This window comes from Haemaphysalis longicornis, unplaced genomic scaffold (assembly GCF_048455015.1).
Source record: "Haemaphysalis longicornis isolate Haplotype H1 unplaced genomic scaffold, Haemaphysalis longicornis Haplotype H1 scaffold_14, whole genome shotgun sequence".
Classification (NCBI taxonomy): Eukaryota; Metazoa; Arthropoda; class Arachnida; order Ixodida; family Ixodidae; genus Haemaphysalis; species Haemaphysalis longicornis.
In genome coordinates, this window is record NW_027526245.1 from 16,902,701 (window position 1) to 16,925,425 (window position 22,725).

Genomic DNA, 22,725 nt, shown 5'->3' on the forward strand with positions numbered 1-22,725 from the left:
GGCAGTTCCCCTTCCTCCCATTGAGGACATCATCAACGAAGCCAAGGAGCAGGCTGAATTCAAACGTCCTTAAACACACCAAGGACATGCCCTTACTGCATGGGACGTGCGCAGCCCACCAACACCCTGCACTTTCCCCACCCCACTTGACCCATGGAGTCGCCCAGAAATCGTGCCCACTACGCACAGCAAGCCGATTGGGCGCAACAATCCTGCACTCCGCCAACAACGCGTCCGACGCCTCCAGATGACAAAACTCGAAAATGAAGTTGACTCTACACGGACGCTAGCCTAAGCTTAAAGGGCATCGGACTCGCCTGGACATGCCCGGAGGTTCCTGCCCTCTCGGGGCATCACAACATGTACAACAACCATGCAACGAGCCTTGAAGCAGAACTGCATGCCATCAACCATGCCATGACATTCCTTGCGTATAATACTGATTATCCGCTTCCGCCATCTATTCGTATCCTCACAGACTCGCATGAAGCATTGGAAACAATAAGATCTCACAAGACCACAAATCCCCTGGCACATCAGATATTATACTAAGCGCAACTTTTGCAACGTAACAAAACACAAGTCCGCATTAACTGGGTACCAGGCCATGAACCCTCTTCCTCGGGAAACCAGGCGGCCCATGAGGTCGCACAGGAGAGTGCACATTTACAACCTCCACTGGCGCCTGACGAAGAGCCGGTTCCGTCGCCTACACCTCCACCGGCGATGCTACTCCACCGGTATAAGAAGGACCGAAGAGAGCGGCTGAAAAACAGAACTCCAGCAGGATATTTGAGCGCTTTACCACCGCTACCCCGCTCCAGTGAAATCTTTCTCAACAAATTTCTCACCGGCGCAGCCTACACACCTGAAATGCATCGTAAATGGTACACTCCCCATTTACCCCCGAGATGCCCATACTGTCACACAAGTACCTCAGCAGACCTCACTCATCTCGTGTGGTCATGTCCTACTTTTTCCAAACACCGAACATTCACGGCACCACAACTGCACCCTGATCCCCAACAACTTCACAAACATTAATCCACCAAATAGCACTTTATTCTCTAAAGAGCGGTCTGGCACGAGTTGTCTGAGTTGAGACCTCACCGGTCCTACTCACAATGGACTATTTTGAATGGCCCACCAGTTGGGATGGACTCATTTCAAGCGTGAACCTGAAAAGAACTGAACCCTTATAAGCGTGAACCCGAAGCTACGCAATGCAACCCATGAACTGTACTACTAGTCCCAGTGCTTTTACTTCCCTCTTGCCTTTCCATTTCCCTGTTTAGACCAGCGGTCTCCCATTTTCAATAAAAGCTTTACTACTATCAGGCTCGCTTGCACGAGGGCGCCCAAAAGGAACGTGCGGCGCGGTCACTTAGCACGTCAGAAAACCTGAATGTCGACGCAGCTAAGCAGGGCAAGCATCGCCGCTCAACACACTCCTCCTCACTCGCTCAGCACGAGTAACGCCGGCTTTCTGGGAGCTGCGAATACTGCAGTCACCAGCCTCACCCTCGAGAAAAGTGCCTGGCGCGGCGGGCCACGTGCAACTGCTGCAAGAGCCCCGCACGGGGCACCTTGAGCAATCTTGGTGACGGTACTGCCGATACCGCGGACCCCGAGCCCCCAACATAAACTGTAACCTACCGTGGTGATGTGTTTAAAGGTGAAGGGTAGAAGCCTCAAACGGTGGCCGTCGGAGCCCAGGTCAAGCTCCGGCGGATGGGCTCCCTGTCTGTTTACCAGGCAGGGAGCTCCGGGACTTCTCAGGCTATCAGGGTAAGGTTTGAGAAGAAAGTACCCCCGTCCCCTGCTTCTTTTGCATGCCATATGGTAAATCGTAAATCCCCCCCCCCCCCAAACATGATCGGCCCCTGAAAAGGGGCCGCACCGAGGGTTCATTTCCGCACCTCCCAACCCTCAGTCTTCCAAAGCCGGATAACTACCCCCCTTTTTTGGTGTTGGAATCCAGTGACCAAGAAAAGCCTCTTGCATCACAGTCCGTGTTCCTAATATCAAAATTTCTGGAGGGCATCATTGGTGACAAATATAAGGCCAAAAAACAAAGAACTGGAGAAATCCTGGTTGAAGTACACAACCAACAGCATGCCAAGATCCTCCTTGAACAAACTCGCATAGCCAATCTTGAAATCAGGGTGACACCCCACCGGAGCCTGAACAGTACTCAAGGTGTCATCTCCGAAGTAGACCTGATGAATGAGACAGATGCTGACCTGCTGGAGGGCCTGAGAAATCAGGGCGTGACAGCTGTGAGGCGCATAACTATGAGAAGGGATGACAAAGCAGTTTCGACCAAGCACATTATCCTTACTTTTGACCGGTCCACACTCCCAGAGTACGTCAATGCAGGTTTTGTACATTGTAATGTCAGGCCCTACATTCCAAACCCGCGCCGCTGCTTTAAGTGCCAGCGGTTCGGGCACAGAACCAACTCCTGCCGTGGTCGTCTGACCTAAAATGCGCTCAGCATGATCATCCATCCGATAATTGTCCATCGTCAACCCTCACCTGCGCCAACTGCCAGGGACCCCATGCCGCCTACTCTCGAACGTGCGAGAAGTTTAAGCAGGAGAAGGCGATTATTAATGTGAAGGTAACTGAGAACATCACCTTCCCAGAGGCGCGAAAGAGGTTCGCCTCTTTCCCCCTGGGGAGGTACGCCGACGCGGCTCGCCGGGGGGCGGAGCGGCGTCTGGTTTCGGCGGGGACCCAGTACCGCGAGTCGGACTTGGTCCCGCCCCCGCCCCCCCCCAGGGTTGCCCCAGGCAGCCCAACCACCGCTCGCTCACCCAGCAGCGGCTGTGGTGGCAACAACATCTGTTGGGGATGCCGCTGCATCCACTGCTTCCTCTCCACCGGCCCAAAGCACATGCAAGGGCACGGAGATGGAGACGGAGGCAGTCGCAGCGACTCCCTCCACCGCCTCACTGCCTGTGCCGTCTGTCGTGCTCCCCACGCCTTCGGCACTGGCAGCGCAGGCAAAGAACACCCGAAAGGGTACCACGTCAAGGGGGCCCAGTCCGCTGGGCACCCCCTTGCCTTCAGATGACGACATGGACGTCGAGCCCTTCCGGCTTTCATCGCAGCGGAAGGAACGGGCTGCGACGTCCAGGTCAGTAGAGAAGGTCAGAAAACCCCTTCCAAGAGTGCAAGCCCCGAAAGACCCTACATAAATAATCACACTCCAGTAGCTCTAACACATCATAATGGGAAGAGAAAGCATTGTTCAATGGAACTGCAGAGGCCTTCTGAATAATCTTGACGACGTGCATGAGATTCTGCATGCCAATCAGCCAAGTTTAATGTGTGTCCAGGAAACACATCTTAATTCCAAACACACAAATTTCTTGAATAGTTACCTGGTATACAGGAAAGACAGGGATGGCTGCACACACTCTTCTGGCGGTGTGGCCATAATTGCCCGCAAATCCTTAGCATGCCACCCTGTCACCTTGAACACTGTCCTTGAGGCTGTAGCAATTCGAACAATAATATTTAATAGGTTGATAACGGTATGCTCCATATACATTCCTCCTGATGTCTCACTTTCGAACTCTGACTTCGAGGCGCTGGTTGACCAGCTGCCCGAACCATACATCCTAACAGGCGACCTTAATGCTCACAACTCTCTTTGGGGCTCTTCTCGCACGGACGCCCGAGGTCGCCTGATAGAGAAGTTTTTAACATCCTCTGGAGCATGCCTTTTCAACAAGAAACAGCCTACATACCATAACACAGGTCACAACACATACTCACATCTTGACTTGGCTATTGGTTCTGCAATTCTCTTTCCATGTCTTGAATGGGGCGTGGGCACAGACCCATATGGTAGTGACCATTTCCCCACTTCATTAACGCATATAGGTACAGGCCCGAGCAGTCCATCTTCCCATAAAAGGTTTAATGAAGCAAGAGCTAACTGGAATACATTTACAGAGACATTCAAACTACACCACACATCCATAGGACACCTACACGTTGAAGAAGCTACCCAACTGCTCACGGCGCACATCCTCGACGCCGCCGAAAGGTCCATTCCCCACGCCTCTGGTGCCCCGCGCAACCAGCGGAGGCCGTGGTGGAATGAGAACTGTAGGCGGGCGCGAGAGGCCCAGAACAAGGCGTGGGGTATCCTTCGTCGGTACCCCACGTCGAGTAACCTCCTCTTGTTCAAACGGGCCAAGGCGTTCGGAAAACGTGTGCGCCGTGAGGCAATACGCGATAGTTGGCGTACATTCATAACATCAATTAACTCCTACACAGACACACGGAAAGTATGGACGAGAATCATCATCATCATCACCAGCCTGTCTACGCCCACTGCAGGGCAAAGGCCTCTCCCATTATTCTCCAATTACCTCGGTCCTGTGCCAACTGTGACCAATTTATCCCCGCAAACTTCTTGATCTCATCTGCCCATCTAACTTTCTGCCGCCCCCTGCAGCGCTTGCCTTCTCTAGGGATCCACTCTGTTACCCTTAATGACCAGCGGTTATCTTGCCTTCGCATTACATGCCCTGCCCAAGTCCATTTCTTCTTCTTAGTTTCTACTAATATGTCTTTAACACCAGTTTGCTCCCTGACCCACTCCGCTCTCCTCTTGTCCCTTAATGTTACACCTATCATTTTCCGCTCCATTGCCCGCTGAGTCGTTCTCAATTTAAGTTGAACCCTCTTAGTGAGCCTCCAAGTTTCTGCCCCGTAGGTGAGTACCGGTAAGATGCAGCTGTCATACACTTTCTTCTTCAACGACAATGGTAGGCTGCTATTCATTATCTGATAATGTCTGCCATATGCACCCCACCCCATTCTGATCCTTCTAATTATCTCTGCCTCATGGTTGGGATCTGGGGTCACAACTTGGCCTAAGTATATATATTCGCTTACCACTTCCACTGCCTCGCCATCTATCTCAAACTGCTGTGCTGTCCCGAGGTTATTGATCATTACTTTAGTTTTCTGCATATTAATTTTCAGGCCCACGGTTCTACTCTGTTCGCCCAGTGCGGAAAGCATGCTTTGCAATTCGTCCCCCGAGTTACTTAGCAAGGCAACGTCATCAGCAAATCTGAGGTTACTGAGGTATTCTCCATTAACCCTTACTCCAACCTGTTCCCAATCCAACGTTCTGAATACTTCTTGTAAGCATGCTGTGAATAACATTGGAGAGATTGTGTCTCCTTGTCTGACACCCTTCGTTATAGGTATTTTACTGCTCTCCTTATGGAGGATGATAGTAGCTGTAGACCCATTATAGATATCCTCTAGTATTCTTACATAATGCTCATATACCCCCTGGTTCCGTAATGCCTGAATGACTGCTAGGGTTTCGACCGAGTCAAATGCTTTCTCATAATCTATGAAGGCTATATATAGGGGTTGAGTATACTCAGCGCACTTCTCTATCACCTGGTTGATCGTGTGAATATGGTCCATTGTTGAATAACCTTTACGGAAACCTGCTTGTTCTTTAGGTTGACTGAAATCTAAGGTTGCAGAGATTCGGTTAGCGATTACCTTGGTAAATACCTTGTAGACGACTGACAGTAAGCTGATCGGCCTGTAGTTTTTCAAGTCCTTAATGTCGCCTTTCTTATGGATTAGGATGATGTTCGCGTTCTTCCAAGATTCCGGTACCATTGCGGTCATTAGGCATTGCGTATACAGGTTTGCCAGTTTTTCAAGTACAATTTCTCCGCCATCCTTCAAGAGGTCTGCTGTTATCTGATCCTCACCAGGTGCTTTGCCCCCTTTCATTTCTTTCAAAGCCTTCCTTACTTCTTCGGTCGTTACTGGTGGGATGTCTGTCTCCTCTGAACTACTGTCTCGTTCGGCATTATCCTGTATGTCCCGGCCCTATAGAACTCCTCGGCCACTGTGACTATTTTATCCCTATTTGTGATGACATTGCCTTGCTTATCCTTAAGTGCATACATTTGATTTTTCCCCACGCCAAGACGTCTCTTTACTGCTTTCAGGCTACCTCCGTTCTTTACAGCGTATTCGATCCTCTCCATATTATACTTCCGTATGTCAGCTGTCTTGCGCTTATTGATTAACTTCGAGAGCTCTGCTAGTTCTATTCTGTCAGCTGCGGTAGAGATTCTCATGGTTTGCCGTTTCCTGATTAGATCTTTCGTCTCCTGTGGAAGTTTACCAGTATCCTGTCTAGCCATAGTGCCCCCGACTTCTACTGCACACTCCGTGAGAATGCGTGCAAGGTTGTCGCTGGCTTCCTGTGTCGTAAGCTCGGCTTCCTCGTTAAGGGCGGAATATCGGTTCTGCAGCGCGATCCTGAATTCTTCTACTTTACGTCTTACTGTTTGCTCATTTATCGGCTTCTTTCGTACTAGCTCGTTGCGGTCCCTCGTCAACTCTGGACGAGAATACGGTCAAAATGGTCAAAATGGACGAGAATACGGAAACTCAAAGGACAACAAACACACAGCCTGCCTCTGGTCAGCACAACAGGGGACACACTTGAAGACCAGGCTGACACACTCGCACAACACTTCCAACACGTTTCCAGTTCAACACACTACACAAACACCTTCATGAAGCACAAACTCGTGGCCGAAAAGAAGCCTTTACATGACAATGACAGGTCAGCCACCTCTTATAACTCCGAGTTCACGCTTCATGAGCTGAGGGGTGCTCTGAGCACGTGTACACCCTCAGCTCCAGGCCCAGACAACATTACATATACAATGATACAGAACTTACACACAGACACTCTTGTTACACTTCTTCACCTGTTCAACAAGATATGGCTTTCGGGGCACATTCCAAAGTCTTGGAGGGATGCCATAGTTGTAGCATTCTTGAAAGAAGGGAAGGACCCTTCTTCTCCCGCTAGCTATCGACCCATTGCCCTGACCAGCTGCCTGTGCAAGCTTCTCGAGAAGATGATAAACCGGAGGCTCGTGTACTTTTTGGAGTACAACGGCCTTCTCGAGAGCTGCCAGGCAGGCTTCAGGGCGGGGCGATCCACGAATGATCAACTTGTAGCTCTTGAATCGTATATTAAGGATGCCTTCGTGCATAAACAGTACCGCGTAACTGTGTTTTTCGACCTCGAAAAGGCTTATGATACCGCTTGGCGTTATGGAATCCTTACTGACCTCAAGTCATTCGGTGTTTCTGGTAATATGTTTAACACTCTTGCTAGTTATTTGTCGGAGAGAACCTTTCGCGTCAGAGTTGGTTCTGCACTGTCAAAGGTACATGTGCAAGAAAATGGCGTGCCGCAAGGTGGAGTGTTGAGCTGCACGCTCTTCATAGTTAAGATGAACTCTCTTGGAAAGGCATTGCCACCCACAATCTCTTATTCCATGTATGTAGACGACGTCCAGATATCCTTTAAATCATGTAACATGTCCATCTGCGAACGTCAAGTCCAGCTCGGCGTCAAGAAGCTTGCCGGCTGGGCAGAAAAGAATGGTTTTAAAATTAATCCCGGAAAGAGCTCTTGTGTTGTATTCTCCAGGAAGCGTGGGGTCCACCCGGACCCAGACATCACTCTTGCGAATGTGCCAATTCCTGTGAACAAGGAGCACAAGTTTTTAGGCATTTTATTCGATGAAAAACTTACATTCATCCCTCATATCAAACAGCTCAAATGTAAATGCCTAAAAACAATGAATATTCTTAAGGTTCTCTCACATCAATCTTATGGGGCCGACAAACAACTCCTGCTGCGCCTGTACACAGCGTTGGTGGGGTCTCGGCTCGACTACGGCAGTGTCGTGTATGGGTCGGCGACAAAGACCGCACTGAGAATGCTCGACCCAGTGCTGCATCTTGGCCTTCGCCTCTCATGCGGCGCTTTCCGCACTAGCCCTGTGGAAAGCCTTTATGTCGAGTGCGACAAGTGGTGTCTAGGGCATCAGCGGGAGTATGTTGACCTGCTATATGCATCTAAGATTGTATCCCTTACCAACCATCCTTTTAATCCCATCATGAACAATACATCAAACTTGCAACTCTTTTTAAACAGGCCATCCGTTTCCTTACCTTTCTCTCTCAGAGTTAGGGAGGAGGCTTCTGCACTTACGGTCCCTCTTTCAGACACGCACAAGACACCCATCCATAATTTAATTCCACCATGGCATCTACGTCCTATATCATGCGACCTATCATTTACATTAGTAGAAAAAAATAGGCTACCCAGAAGTGCAATTCTGCAGCACTTCCTGTTCCTGCAGGACAAGTACGGGTGCGCAGAATTCTATAGTGACGCGTCGAAAACTGGTTCTACGGTATCTTGTGCAGCGCACGGACCAAATTTTAGAGTAAGCAAAACAATGAATTTTCATAACAGTATTTACACGGCAGAAGCTTATGGCATTTTACTCGTTTCAAACCACATCATCAAACATAAAATTCCCAAGTCCATTGTGTACACAGACTCTCAAAGCGTTGTACAGACACTGTCATTAGGAAGGTCATCTAAAAACTATGTCATAAATGCTCTCTTCAAGGTACTAATGTCTGCATATGCCTCAAATCTTGAAATAATTATATGCTGGGTACCAGGGCATTGTGGAATCCCTGGCAATGAGGCCGCCGACCAAATGGCTGGTGATGCTGCTCTCATGACTACAGTTGACGTTACAACAGTACCTTACACCGACCTAAAGACACACATCAGACGACAGCTTCGTAACACATGGCAATTACACTGGAGTCAACAAACAGACAACAAACTACACGTAATAAAACCACAACTGGGACGCTACATAACTGACTCACACAACAGATACACTGAAGTCGCCCTGGCTAGGCTGCGGATAGGCCACACACATGTTACGCACTCCCACCTGCTCACTGGAACTTCGGGACCCACGTGTAGCAGGTGCGGAAAGGGCCTATCCGTAGTCCACATACTAATCACATGCAGAGCACTTGACACAACACGACACAAACATTTCCCTGAATTATACAGACGACACATTCCTTTGCACCCATCATACTTTTTAGCCGACGAACCAATGTTTTCTAGTCAACGTGTTTTTAAGTTTTTAGCTGAGGTAAACTTTCTGCAGCTCTGGTCATATCATGTGTAATCACCCTGGCCCTATACACCAGCCATCTCCATTGTCTTTTGTTTTGCCTCACATTTATTTTTAGTCACTCGTTTTAGTATGTACGTGTTTTAGTATGCACGGTCTCATCATAATTCAGTAACTTCTTTGGCGCTCTTTGCCCATAGTCGGCCTTGCGCAATAAAACCCAACTATCATCATCATCAACTGCTGCAAGAGACAGTGTCACTTCGCCGATGTCTGCCGAGCAAAGAAAGGAAAAGCGAAGCTAGGCTCAGTGGAACTCCACGCAGTCGGCACGCGCTGTGCAAGGTACGCTGATGTGCGCGTGAATGCCACACCCACCAAATTCAAAATAGACTCTGGCGCCGAAGAGACAGTTGTCCCTTCAACTTTTCCTGCCGTTCCCAAAGTTCTTGATCGAGCAAAAGCGGAGCTCACCGGTCCAAGCAACCAGCGTCTGCCAGTGCTCGGGACGTTTTCCGCGACCCTTAACTGGAAAACCGATCTTGCAAACATACTTTGATCTAACCCTAAAAATTTTTGGAATCTATTAAAACCTGGACTTAATCTGACCCATAATATTTCTTTCATGGCTGCCGACCTGTACCTCTGGAAGAGCGTTCGAATACTATGAACTCGTATATTCTTCTGTATTTACTCATGGGCCCCTATCATTTGTTCCTACCCCTTCTGTGCCTGAATTAACCCAAATGCCTCCTATCACAATCTCGGTGGATGCTATTGCCAAACAAATCAACAACCTTAAACTTTCTGGTGCACCAGGTCCTAATAACATCTCCGCAAAAGGTACTCAAAGGCACAATCGCTGCCTCGAGTCGCATATTGTTTATTATCTTTAACCAATCCCTTTCTAATGGCATCCTTCCGTCTGATTGCAATATAAGTAAAGTAACACCGATATTTAAGGCAGGCAATCGCTCCGATCCCTCTAATTACCGTCCCATCTCCCTAACTGGTATAGCTTGTAAATTACTGGAACATATTATATATACTCTCACATCGCGTGCCATTCTGAAGTGAACCACTTCTTCTACCATAAACAACATGGCTTCCGGCCCGGGCTGTCATGCGAAACCTAGCTCTTCGAATTTACTACGGACCTTCATCTGAACTTAGACTCCTCCTCACAAACTGATGTCATCTTTTTAGATTTTTCGAAAGCTTTCGACCGCGTTCCTCACCAAAGACTACTATCCAAACTTTCATGCCTTCGTCTTGATCCACTAAGGCTTTCCTGGATTGAAGCTTTTCTAACTAACCAACTAACCAGCCAATTCACGGTCATTGCTGGCCATCCTTCATCCCCTGCTCAAGTGTTGTCTGATGTCCCACAGGGCTCTGTTCTCGGTCCGCTACTATTTTTAATCTATATCAATGACATTTCATCTGGCATTTCTTCAACTATCCGCCTCTTCGCCGACGGTAGCGTTATTTATCGCCGAATAAGTAACAATCAAGAGAAAATTCTACTACAAAAAGATTAAGAATGATTGAAAACTGGTGCCCTCTATGGCTCATGAGTCATGACACTCAACTTATCCAAATGTAAATTCATGCACGTAACACCTAAACCTTCCAAACTTAATTACACATACACTTTAATGTCAACTTGCGTTTCACTAGTACAATCATACAGATACCTGGAAATTCTGTTAACCACAAACCTAACCTGGTCCGAACACATACTATAACTCGTTGCGGAAGCATCTCAAGCGCTTGGTTACATTAAAATAAACCTTTCATTATCGCCCCCAACCATACGCAAAATGGCATACGAGATCCTCATCCGAGCAAAGATAGAATACGCATGTGCTATTTGGAACCCTCAGCAGTCGTACCTATGCCTACTGAACAATGCCATCGAATCAGTTCAGAACCACGCAGCCCACTTCATCACTTCTAAATATGATTAGCATCTCAACGTAACCGACATAAAAGCGTCTCTCTCACTCCCCTTCCTGACAATTAGACGTGAAATTGGACAGATATCCCTCTTCCGCAAACTGTACTATAACTTTCGCCATCTGCGCACTTACCTCCTGCTCTTACCATCCCGTTACTCACGCCGTCTGTTCGATTCCATGAGCATCCAATGATTGCATGGTTCATCTAAAGCATTCAATATGTCATTCCTACCACGTGCCATCGAAGAATAGAACAAGCTGCCATACTCTGTTGTCTGTGAACGCAATCCGGCCAAATTCAAAAAATTATGGTTATCTCACCTTAGCCTTTAATTTTATATAATCCCCCGAGTTGCCCCTGCTGCCTTTTCTAGTTTATTATTGTGCAGTTTTTTGTTAAATCCTCAAATTAAAACTGTTGTATAAAGTTTCTAATGAACCTTGTATCGAACCGTATTTTTCTTGTGCCACATATGTACTACGATGACCGTGCCCCCCCCCCCCTTATGAAATACCCCCCTGGTGTCCTTAAGGGCTTAATAAATGACGAGGGTGATGAATGACAGGCTGAACGCTTAATTAAGATGTACATTGAAAATATGTTTATACAGAGGCAAATACAACCAAAACATTGGGAAGAACGACTTTCACGTCAACATATTCAATATGCGGTCATATTTTGCAGCCATAATGGGAGTCCCTTTAGAGAAACTAATTGAGTGCATTGGGAAGGGTATGTTTTAGTAGCTGCTGTGACCGCGATAATTTTATCGTCCAAGGAGGCTTATAGAGGTGTGCGTATTCTTGTACAGCTGTAACCACTTTGGCGCAGTAGTTTAGATGCGAGTCAAACAGCGCCTGGCATAAAAGTCGCTTTATGCCAGCGGGTACTAAATTAAGATAGCTATATGCGGTTCCAGCGGCTTTTCCCACTTTCGAGCAGAATTATTTCCCATACTCGAACCTAAGCCCAGTATCTGAATGCATGCGTAACTTACGTCCCGTGGCATTTCGAAATCTCCCAGGTAGTACAACCCCGAAAGTTTTCAACAGGAATAGCTACGAAGGGTTGGCAGCCTTAAACCTTCGTGTTTGCGCGGACCTGCGCTATATGCAGATCTGCAGAAAACTGGCCAATGAACAAGGCTGGCAGCAGCGGCAGGAGAACACTTCCAGCTCGGACTGCCTCGTCGCCTGGAAAGAAAGCGTGTGGGTGTCGACCGCTACGGCCGACTCCTTCTCCTGGATTGTGAGTGTCTTCATAAACCTGTCTCTCCGAAGCCCTGCTTTTACGTGTACGAAACAGTCAATGAATGAGTTCACTCGTCGAGGGGTTTACAAAGACATCACAAACAGCGATTCGGGAAAATTGCGCTCCGAGGTACCATTCTCTCCGGGACACGGAATGACAGGATCTGCGTTTGAAAACTGTGGTTAAGTTGTGAGGAACTAATCCACGTTTTCGATCTCATTAGACATTTGCCCACAACTACACCTAGGCATAGAGCGCTGCGCACTGGTGGGCTACTGATTAATTTAAACCACTTGGGAATCTTAACGTCCCCCATTGGGCCTGTACTGAACAGAACAACGCCTTCGCCATTGCGTGACCGCGGGTTCGCTACAAAAGTCATAGAACGCTTACTTAACCTCGTTACAATATTTATTTCTTTGTTTTCTTGCTTGTTTGTTTACAACACGCCTGACCCCAGTTAAGGGGGCGCAGCGGGGGGGAAATGTGCGCCATATGACACATTAAAATATAAAAACGAGGAAAAATAACGAGAATTGTAAGCAAAAAAGAAAGATTTAAACTGACTGTACCAGAGTGTGAAGACGGGCTAGTTGGTTCATAATCACGGCAAAAGAACAAGCCGTCCGTGTTTGTCGCTTTCTTGTCTTCCGTTTCTGCGCCCTGTTTTTGTTTTGGTTTTTTAGCCATCAAACTGTCTATTCACATTGGCGCCCAAAATACATCTGTCGAAGGGCGCGCAAAGAAAAACATTGGTCGCCATCCCACCCTGCGAAAATGCATGTCCAGCAATGCTGTTGTAAACCACTGCAAACGGTGACGGAGGAGGGTATGAAATGCTTCGCGTGGTCGCGGCGGGCTTGTCACTTGCGCTATGCCAGTGTCACTACATAAGGGTAGAGAGTGTCGGCACTATTTTGTCGTGTTGTTCCGTGCCGCCGCCACGATCTTTGGTCAGTTCATATTACGTGACACTTGTTTACCCAGCAACGGTTCAGGGGCGCCACCATTTTGTTGTGTATGCGTTTTGGTCGGTCAACACTGGTACCCTTATTTATCCTCCCTGATCTGCCGCTACGCGCGACTGACGTCATTCCGTATCCGACTCACAGATTGCTTACGTCAGATCATTTCAGCAACACAAGTGTGTTCAAAGATGCCCTGTTGCTGCGTCTTCGCTAGTGTTGTTAACAAACGACCCGGTTGAAGTTAACGTCGAGGCCGTACATGCGGCAATCTCGCCACACTGATTGACGCCAAAATGGCCGCCGTTGCTGACTTGCGTGCCTCAGCGGCGGTACTATGACGTCGCGGCTATGATGTCGCTCCTCTGGAATGCGCAGACCGGTGAGGCGCGCGCTGCGGTGGCGGCAGCTCCGGCGCGCCAGCTGTGCGTCGTGAGACGTCACTGCTCCTCGCGCAAACGCAGCACGGCTCTCTAGGAGCTACGCAAAACTGCTCAACCTCGGCCAGTGAGCTATACAACATTAGCTTAACCAGGAACACATGTTGGGGGGCACCATTCATTGTTTACAGTCACCTAATCATCCATATTACCGTTTCGATGCTTGCTTTGGGGTTTTCTTAAACGAATTATGAGCTCTGTGCTTCATGCCTGCTAAATGAGCCATGAAGAGAAAACACAAGTTTGGTTCATTCAAAAGATTGCCTCGTTAGAATTATACTGACACCACTTTTAACGTAAACTTCGCAAGCTATATAATTAGGACATCACGACGACGCACGCGACCCGAAGTCGTCCACGTGGTTCGCCTCAAAGCTTACTGCACAAGATGATAAACTTTTTGTTGCTATTGTTGTTTGTTCAGACTGTCATTTTAGCATCGGGTTGATGCACTCTTAGAGGGCCGGTAATGCCGCAAACCGTGCATTGGGTTTGTTTATTTATGTTTTGTTTTTACTGCCCGGCTGCGCCGGTCTGTGTTATCTCTGTGCCAAGGGAAGCGCGGGTTCCATAGGGAGTGCGTGCCGAACTAAAGTGAACAGCCTAGAATAATCTTGTGGGATCTTCAATATTGTAGATGTGAATCGACGGTTCGAGAACCACGCGCGTCGAAAGATAAAAAGCCTGCAGATGAGACGCCGGGGTATTCGACTCGACGACGCTGGCCTACTCAAGTCACTTTGTTGACGGCTGCTTTGCCGCCTGTGTATTGTTTGAGTTGTTAGGGGAGCACAAGTTCGCTCCAATAAACTTGTTTTTTCTTGAAGACGCCTGCGCCATCTTTGACTTCGGGGCAATATAAATAAACAATCCCATTAGCCAAAGAAACACTCGCTGCACTTTATTTATCCATTCATGCTGCATAAAATTCGTTATCATTACGGTTACACACGTATGGTAGTCCGGTAATTCGGGTTATTTTGTTCTGCCGCTATAAACGTGGTTCTAAACCACAAAAAATCCGAGAAGCAGGCGTATCAGTTTCGAGTCAAAATTGACTGTGCTTCCTAATTGCGATATGTCGAAAGTATTTAGTGCTCTCACATAAGTTCTTTGCATAAAGAAAACAGCATACGGCATAATACGGGTCCTTCGGGTACACCGAATGTAACTTGCCATTTGCCACCTTCCGCTACAAGACGGACCCGATCAACACTCCGACTTAACTTTCTCGAAACGTGGGTGCCAGCAGGACATCAGCAGCAACCTGACCGTTAGTAGACATTGCATGAACGATTTCTTCGCTGACGGGCGGGCTTGTAACGTTGTAGATGTGGCACTGCGATGTGGGATTGTCCTGACTCTTCAGTGTGACGGATTGCGCTGCTGAGCACGAGGTCGTGGGTTCGATTCCCGGCCGCGGTGGCCGCTTTTCTGATGGAGGCGAAAAGCAAAAATGCCCGTGTGTACGAGATTTCGGCGCACGTTAAAGATCCCCAGGTGGTCAAAATTAATCCGGAGCCCTCCACTACAGCGCGCCTCATCGCCTGCGTTGCGTCGGCGCGTTAAACCCTACAATCAATCAATTCAGTGTGACGGAGATTGCTGCAAAAAAGAGGGGTTCACGGCTGAGTGCTTCCGGACGTAGCACTCGTTAGAACGTTCGACGCCCTTGACTGGACAAACAAGTGCGCGGGACACGCCTCGTCGTACGAACATTCGCTGACTAGCAGTACCCGGAAAAAGCGAACGAGCAGCTGGCGGGTCCTGCCGAGGCCCTATGCGCGACCTGTGTTCAGCAGCAGCGGCATGGAACCTGCACCGCTGCTGGCCGCTCGGAGGGCACCGTTCTGGGCGCCATTTTGCTGCAATTCAGGTCGAACTGTCCACTAGTCGGCTCAAGCCCTTCCTCAGGAAGCTGGACGTTGCACAGAGTCGTGTGGTGTCGACGTGAACAGAGGCCAGAGACCAGACTGTTGCCTGATCTGCTGTATCTTGCGCAGTGGTTGCACTTGCCACGTCTTAAACAGCATCTGTTTCCTGCTGTCGCTTTCGCTTCTCCTCGGGCGATATTATTGCGGTGCATGGGCGAGGACGTGGTCCCGAGGGTTGCAAAGGTAACACCTAGGGAGCCCCGAAGGGCGTCGAGAGTCATCACCGTTCGAGGATTGACATGCGGAGGCGACTACTGGGTGCATTGAGGGGACGGCAGAGGATGATCCGACCAACTCTTCTCTCTGACCTCCAAATGGACGCGAAGGATGTCGAGGGTCGCTTTCATTTCTTGGGACCTGGAGCAAGGGAATACCGAGATCTCCGATGCGTCCTGCTGCGGCTCTATCAGAGTTGGAAAAATCAGAAAGGAAGAAGAGGTGGCCATTAGCAGCTGCCTGCTGATAGTGCTATCGTCATCATTACAGATCGAGTTCCATCCGCCATTAAAGATTCACCCACGTCCCGCGGTCCTCGCCTCGGTTCTTCAACAAAATGGTGCCGTGACCAGGATGAGAAGATCTACACAGTTGAAAAACGGAGTGTGCGGACCGCCATCAACGATGACGTGAGTGACACGGCTGCGAGGGAACTACGGCTCCTGACCATCGACCGCAAGCGACTGCGAAGAAAACCCAAGGAATTGAGGACGCACCAAACGTGTACCGGATACCACGCCCTCAACAACTTTTAAAGATTCCTCGCGGACGCCTCGCGGACACTGAAAGTCAACGACAACGGCTTCGACCTTCCACCGACCACGATCTTTCCTAACGACAACGTAGCCATTAACGAAGTCTAGAATGGACCTGGAAGCCCTTTGCCACAGACGAAGCCTAATCCGAAAGAACGTAACCACTATGATTGACGACATCAAAACTGAGATGAGCGCCGAGACACCATCAATCTGTAAGCTCATTTTTTTGAAGAAAAGCCTACTCAAAACGCATGCCATTCTAAAGAAGCTTGACAGCGATATTCAAGAACTTGCTGATTTGGATCATTTAACCGAGGAATATCTAATCGCATTAGAATTCGAAGATTCCATCCTGTAAACCAGATTTAGAAGGAACAGATTGTTTCCCGAGTTGGAAAACCATTCCGACGACGACACTGTAGCAACAGCACCGGAAAAACATCCAGGTATCTCCAACAACGACTCCACAGTGCAGAGTAATGACTCCCTCAACAGGGAGAGTGATTTGGGGATACTTTTTAATGATCGTGAAGAGCCACAGGTCACTCAGCCAGCTGCTTCCTTTAAACGAGGACTGGATGCAATAAAAGAAAAAGAGGAGACAACTGCTACCGCTCTATGCTCAGACGAGGAATTGGAAACAGCTTCCCCCATAGAGGTGGCCATTAGCAGCTGCCTGCTGATAGTGCTATCATCATCATTACAGATCGAGTTCCATCCACCATTAAAGATTCACCGACGTCCCGCGGTCCTCGCCTCGGTTCTTCAACAATCAGCTTTTGCCGATACAGGAATCCCAGATCGATACAGGAATCCCAGGAATACCAGATACAGGAATCCCCGGAATCCCAGGAATCCCAATGCTCTGGAGCATGTCAGAGTACCGGTCCAGGGAAGTACCGAGGCCCTTCAACGTGTTTATAATAAACGTGTTTGTGGGGTGGAGGGCCCGCGATTTCTCAGCGTCGGCCGAACTCTCTACCGGTTCCACGGCGAGCATGTTGTCGAGGTCCTCATTTACGAGATCTTTCCTCCCGAGCCGGTTGGAGGAAATATCTCCTCCAACAGATCGTAATCGCCATCTGCCAGTCTGATGCCATCAATCGCGTTTTAAATGCAGAGCATTTCTTAGGCTCGCCTTCTCCTGCGTCGTTGATGGCGGCGCCGTCCACACGCTCACTGCGCATGCGCAACTCTCCTCCTTACACCCACAGCTCCGCGATACTACACTATAAAAAAAGAAATAGTTAGCGGCCCCCGATTTCGATCCCACGACTCTCTGGTACGCGGTGCTCTTCCCACTACGCTACAAATCCGGTACAGGAGCAAGTGCTACGAACGCGCCTTATATCCTTGACTCATTCAAACTACGTCAAGAAGCTACTGATACAATGAAGGCACGCGAAGCTGAACGTCAACGGAAACGACGAACTGAAAACTTTAGAGGGGAATCCTGAATTTCCCGTGGGAAAGCTGTGGCGGGAAGCGCCACGCGCCTTGCAGCTCAACCAGCCCCGTCCGCAGCGCCTCTGATGCTGATTGCGGCAGGATGCCCCTAGGGATTGGCCAACCAAAGAATCCATCACGAGATAGGTTCGCGTTCAACCACCGTCGTCATCTTCCCGTAGGGCAACCACCGAAGAAGAAGAAGAACAAGAAGACAAAGCTGCGAAGAGGAGGGCGTGTACATTGCTCTCAGCCGGTGCATGTGCCATGGTGGGAGGCAACCAACCAACCAACCACCAATGTCAACAACCTTTCCGTCACCAAAGCTGACGGAGACTACCGATTCTACCACAGAGACAACATCGACAAGAACATGATGGACGAGTTTCGGCGCCTCGAGAACCACCGCCTACTCACCGTAACACAACAGCACTTGCGTGCCTTTGCCACCGGTGTGGACCCGGACGCGGAATTCCCTCTGGCGCTAGTAAAAACCAGATCACTCAACATAACCGCAACACAATGGAACCACACGGAACCGCCACGATGCTTCGCATCCTCATCAGGGTTCCCCACGGGAAGATGGTGTAAGTTTTCTGGCGGGACCAGTCAGGTACGTGAGCAAAACTTCTCGACGCGTCCAAGGCTGGGTTTGAGTTCGCGTCGTACTGGTCCCAGAACCGTTGCCAGTCGCGTCAATCGCCTGAGAACGTCGGTATTTGGAGCTTCCGGGGTGCGGTGAAGTGGGCTTCCTGCGTTGCTTGATAGACGCGTGGTCGAGGCTGCGATAATGCGCTCCCAGAAGGGTCGCTGGAGTCGGCTGCAACGGCGCCCGCAGGAGGGACCGGGCTCGTGATGGACCGCACACGCGCTCGAAGGGCGCAGATGCGCTTGTGGGGCTCTATGGTGGTTAGAACGTGAGCGTCAAATTTGTCCGTAAAACTAGCCTGAATCTGGTTGTCGAGCTTGCGCAAGGCTTGTGGCTTGTCAAGAATAATGTTCAAATGTGTCTGCAAGTCAACAGTGGGTGCCGCCTTGTTCTACAGCGGAGCGTCGAGTGCCGTCACCTTCTTCGTGGCAGTGGTGCGCAGAAGTCCCAGGAGGAGACTAAGCGGCTCCATGGCGCGAGTCGGCGTGACCGGACGGTTGGGAGTGTCGGCACCAGGAAATTGTGTGGCGACAGTAACGACAAGGCGTCCCGCTATCGAAATGCCAGCGAACCGACCGCCGCGTGAAACACGCCCGTGGAGCGAGCTCCCGCTGGCTGCGTTTGTGGCGCGCTTACTTCTCTTTATTACTAACAACTTCAACTAAAATTTAACTTCGTGCAAGTGAAAACTGGAAAGATAACACAAAAGAGCACTTTTTTGTCGTCACACTTGCCCACCACAGCACGCCAACCAAGCTATGTATCTCCATGCGCCCTTGTGGCTCTGTAGTGGCGGCAACACCATCCTCACTTGACGCCACTATCATTATCCGCATCCTCCCACAATGATCATCAGCAGTGCCAGGCCAGGTCAGCAGTTCCGCGCGCCATAGGAGTTAGAACTCGACTGCGCTCAAGGGGCGGTCGCATGTCTACGCCGCTCTCTCAGTTCCGGCCGGCCCCTACGCACCTGAATAAATGTAGGAGGCCACAGCGCATCACCGAGTCCACGGCCCCTTCCCTACAGCTCCTTTTCTCGGAGAGTTATGGAAGGCGTGCTCACATAGTTGCCTGCTTTCGTGTACATATGGTAAGCCTCATTAGTCTACTGACTGGTGTAGTCGCTCCCACATCCTGACACACGTGCGTCATCAGACACAGGGGCGCATATCCAAGACACCGCTTGCAATGGTCGGCCAGGTGGCCACCGCCGCAAGCGACGACACCGCTGTTCGGTGCTTCCCTCAGTCTGTCCTAGTAGCATTTGCCACAAGACACCAGGGTGTGGTAGATGACCTCCTCTTTACAGGCGCGGTTTCAAAGCAAGGCTTTTTGCTCTACCAGCTAACGGTTCTTTCGTGACGTGCTGGACAACGAACTCATCGCGTCGGAGGTGGCGGCGGGGAGAGGGACAGGGGGGGTAGGGTTTCACTCACGGAGCACACTAGAGATGGCGCCGCGAATTTACCCAGCGTTCCCCGCGCGGGAGTGCCTTCTCGCCGGTGTCGGCGTCGGCGGTACGCCTTTGTCGTCTGCTTCAGCGGCGGTTGTTTTCCGCCTGCTTTGGTGCAGCTTCGCGCCCATTGCGCGGTGCTGTCGCACGGCTTGACTAACTTGTTCGACAGCACCTCCACGGTAACCTGCACCCGACGGAATTAAGTTGTACTGCAAACATACGTTAAGGATTGGTTTGCAGGGCGGCAAAACAAAATGTACGAACCCCATACAGACATGTTGCGCTAGAGAAAGGCTACCTTTTGCGAACTGCTTGCCATGAATGGGACTCCATTTTCTAAATTGGTGATTACCAATTCGGTTGTGTTTTAAGACGTATTACAAAAGGCGAAAGTAGTAACAGGTTCTGATAAATAGGAATTATAAAACTTCCTTGAGCTTTCTCGGAATTCTCAAACTTACTGAACAAACTAGTTTAAATCCGTATAAATGGGAACCACTAAGCTCACATACCGAATTGCTTCGGTGTCTGTGCTTGTGTAGTGCGGTGGTGTAACCCCAAACTAGCACATAAGGATGGCTAGGTTCCACTGTCTCACCCTTCAAAATACGCTCCCCTCCGCTTTCTTTCTCCTGACTCACGACCGTGCTACAGCGGCGTCGTCCGCCGCTCTAGCCCGGCGTTGGTCAACGCTGCTGCTGCGTTCGGGATGCCGCCCCCGCGAATTCCAGGTAACGGCTGGCAGAATCTCTGGTTTCACTCATTGTAGAGCCACGTGTGTGAATTCAAGTGACGTCGCATGGGCGATTGTTTTGGGTGTCGTTTAATGCTTTGCTTTCCAACCACCATCACAACGTGGATTGGAGCCAATTTTCCGCACGTCCCCATCAGCTTGCCAGGTGTGGTGTCCGGTACGTGAGCGCCGTCTTTTCCCACACTTTGTTCAGGCGGTGCGTCAGCCGGTGTACGCACAGCACATTTGCGCGGCGCAACTTGTTTCGGTTGGTGTCATCAGCGACGGAGGAAGCGGATGCTTCCTCCGCTCAGAGCCCAATGGTGACTGTCCTGTGCCGGCCAGACAGCGCCGCACTTTACGACGGGCGGGTTAGGAAGGTTAGTTCATGACGGCCAGTTGTCAACTAGCTGGCACGACTTGTACCTATCTCAGTGCGCCCTCCCTTCCCAGGTGAAATGGAGACTGCATAGCGTCAACGCTGGTCATAACTACACTCGGATACAAGTCAAGAAAACAGCGGCGTCGCCCAGTCAAAGGCCACCCTACCAGCCAATTGTGTCGCTCTATCAACGTGACGTCGTGGCCGACCGCCTTGTAGCTTGAGGCAGCGCTCGGCGCCAAGCTTTTCTGATTGCGTCCCTGCCGAAAAGTAGTTCTTCAGGACGCCTTCCTTTTGAGCGGATATAAAAAGATTAGCTAAAATCCTTTAGATGCAACGCATCTCTTTAACTCACATTGTCACGCTGAGCACGAGGTCGCGGGTTCGATTCCCGGCCGCGGCGGCCGCTTTTCTGATGGAGGCGAAAAGCAAAAACGCCCGTGTGTACGAGATTTCGGCGCACGTTAAAGATCCCCAGGTGGTCAAAATTAATCCGGAGCCCTCCACTACGGCGCGCCTCATCGCCTGCGTTGCGTCGGCGCGTTAAACCCCACAATCAATCAATCAAATCACATTGTCATGCGTCGTTGTCGCGGCATAGTCCTCATCCCTCCCCCATTCTCCTCGCCGCGGCAGCTGCGCGCTCCGCCGCTCTCACCGCCGCGCCATCTGTGCGTAAGCGCGGTCAGCGCGCAGCTTGCGCTCGGCTGCGCTCGCTCCCGTCGCCGTGCCAGCTGTGCCTTAGCGCGCAGCTTGCGCTCGGTTAAAAATTCACACCATCTTCCCGCGAGGGGAACCATGGGGTAGATGCGAGGCATCGGGGGTGAACATGCTGCGTAAATAGGATACACAACAACAGCAATTCACACGCTGACATCGCTAACATAACGGAAATGCAACGGCAACCCCCGATGCGTTGCATCTACCCCATCGTTCCCCTCGCGGGATGATGGTGTAAATTTTATTTCCCCGTTATAATGTGACGCGTGAAAGAACTTATTCGTCAGCTGGAGTAGTGAGTTTTAACTATATTGCTGATGGCGAATTTCCGCTGTTCCGGGTTTTCCCTCAACCGCTTGCTTCTGATTTTATGCACTGCCGGCCCAATCTCCCGCCATGGAGCCCGAAGAAGCCGCATCTGAATGTGCTTTATCGTTCTCGACTGATGATTGTGGTGCGTTGCCATCCACGTCATGCCGATGGTACAATAAAAACAAAAGCGGCCGTGCCATCCGCAGCTGCGTACGGGAGATGATCCGGAACGCGTACGTTGACTTGCGGCATCTTCACCCAGAGGGCAGCGTTGGCAGCGTTGAAGAAACGGCCGCGACAGTGAGCGATCTTCTTGGAGTCAGCGTGAGCTTGGTGTTGGACGTGAAAAAGGAGATTATAAATAACAATGGAAATGTTGCCACGCCCTCCCGGAAGCGCCCGCCGAGCGCTGGAAAGAGGCGATGCACAGAAGTGTATGAGGACTTCACGAAGTGCGCATTGCGGTCATCCGTGCATCGCTTTTTTCCCCGCAATGAGATCCTGACAGTGAAGGCAATTCCTGCGGATGTCCACGCTAGCGGCGATGTTGCTCCTCTCAAGCCATGGACTGTGCGCAGCCTGCTGAATGACATCGTGTTCATGTATGAGAAGACGGAACTCGCTGCTGATCGAGTGGGACGACATTGTCGCGTGGCAGCAGAAGTACCTCTACGACATC

General features: G+C 50.1%; 1 long non-coding RNA gene across 1 annotated transcript in view; it reads left to right on the top strand.

Annotated features, from left to right (window-relative positions):
* Positions 1-12,113: 12,113 nt before the first annotated feature.
* The window catches only part of LOC144164789 (uncharacterized), a 28,383-nt gene continuing 17,771 nt past the window's right edge, over positions 12,114-22,725 (top strand). Inside the window, exon 1 of the long non-coding RNA XR_013321249.1 lies at positions 12,114-12,251. This is a non-coding gene — a long non-coding RNA (uncharacterized LOC144164789). The remainder of the gene's footprint in view (positions 12,252-22,725) is intronic.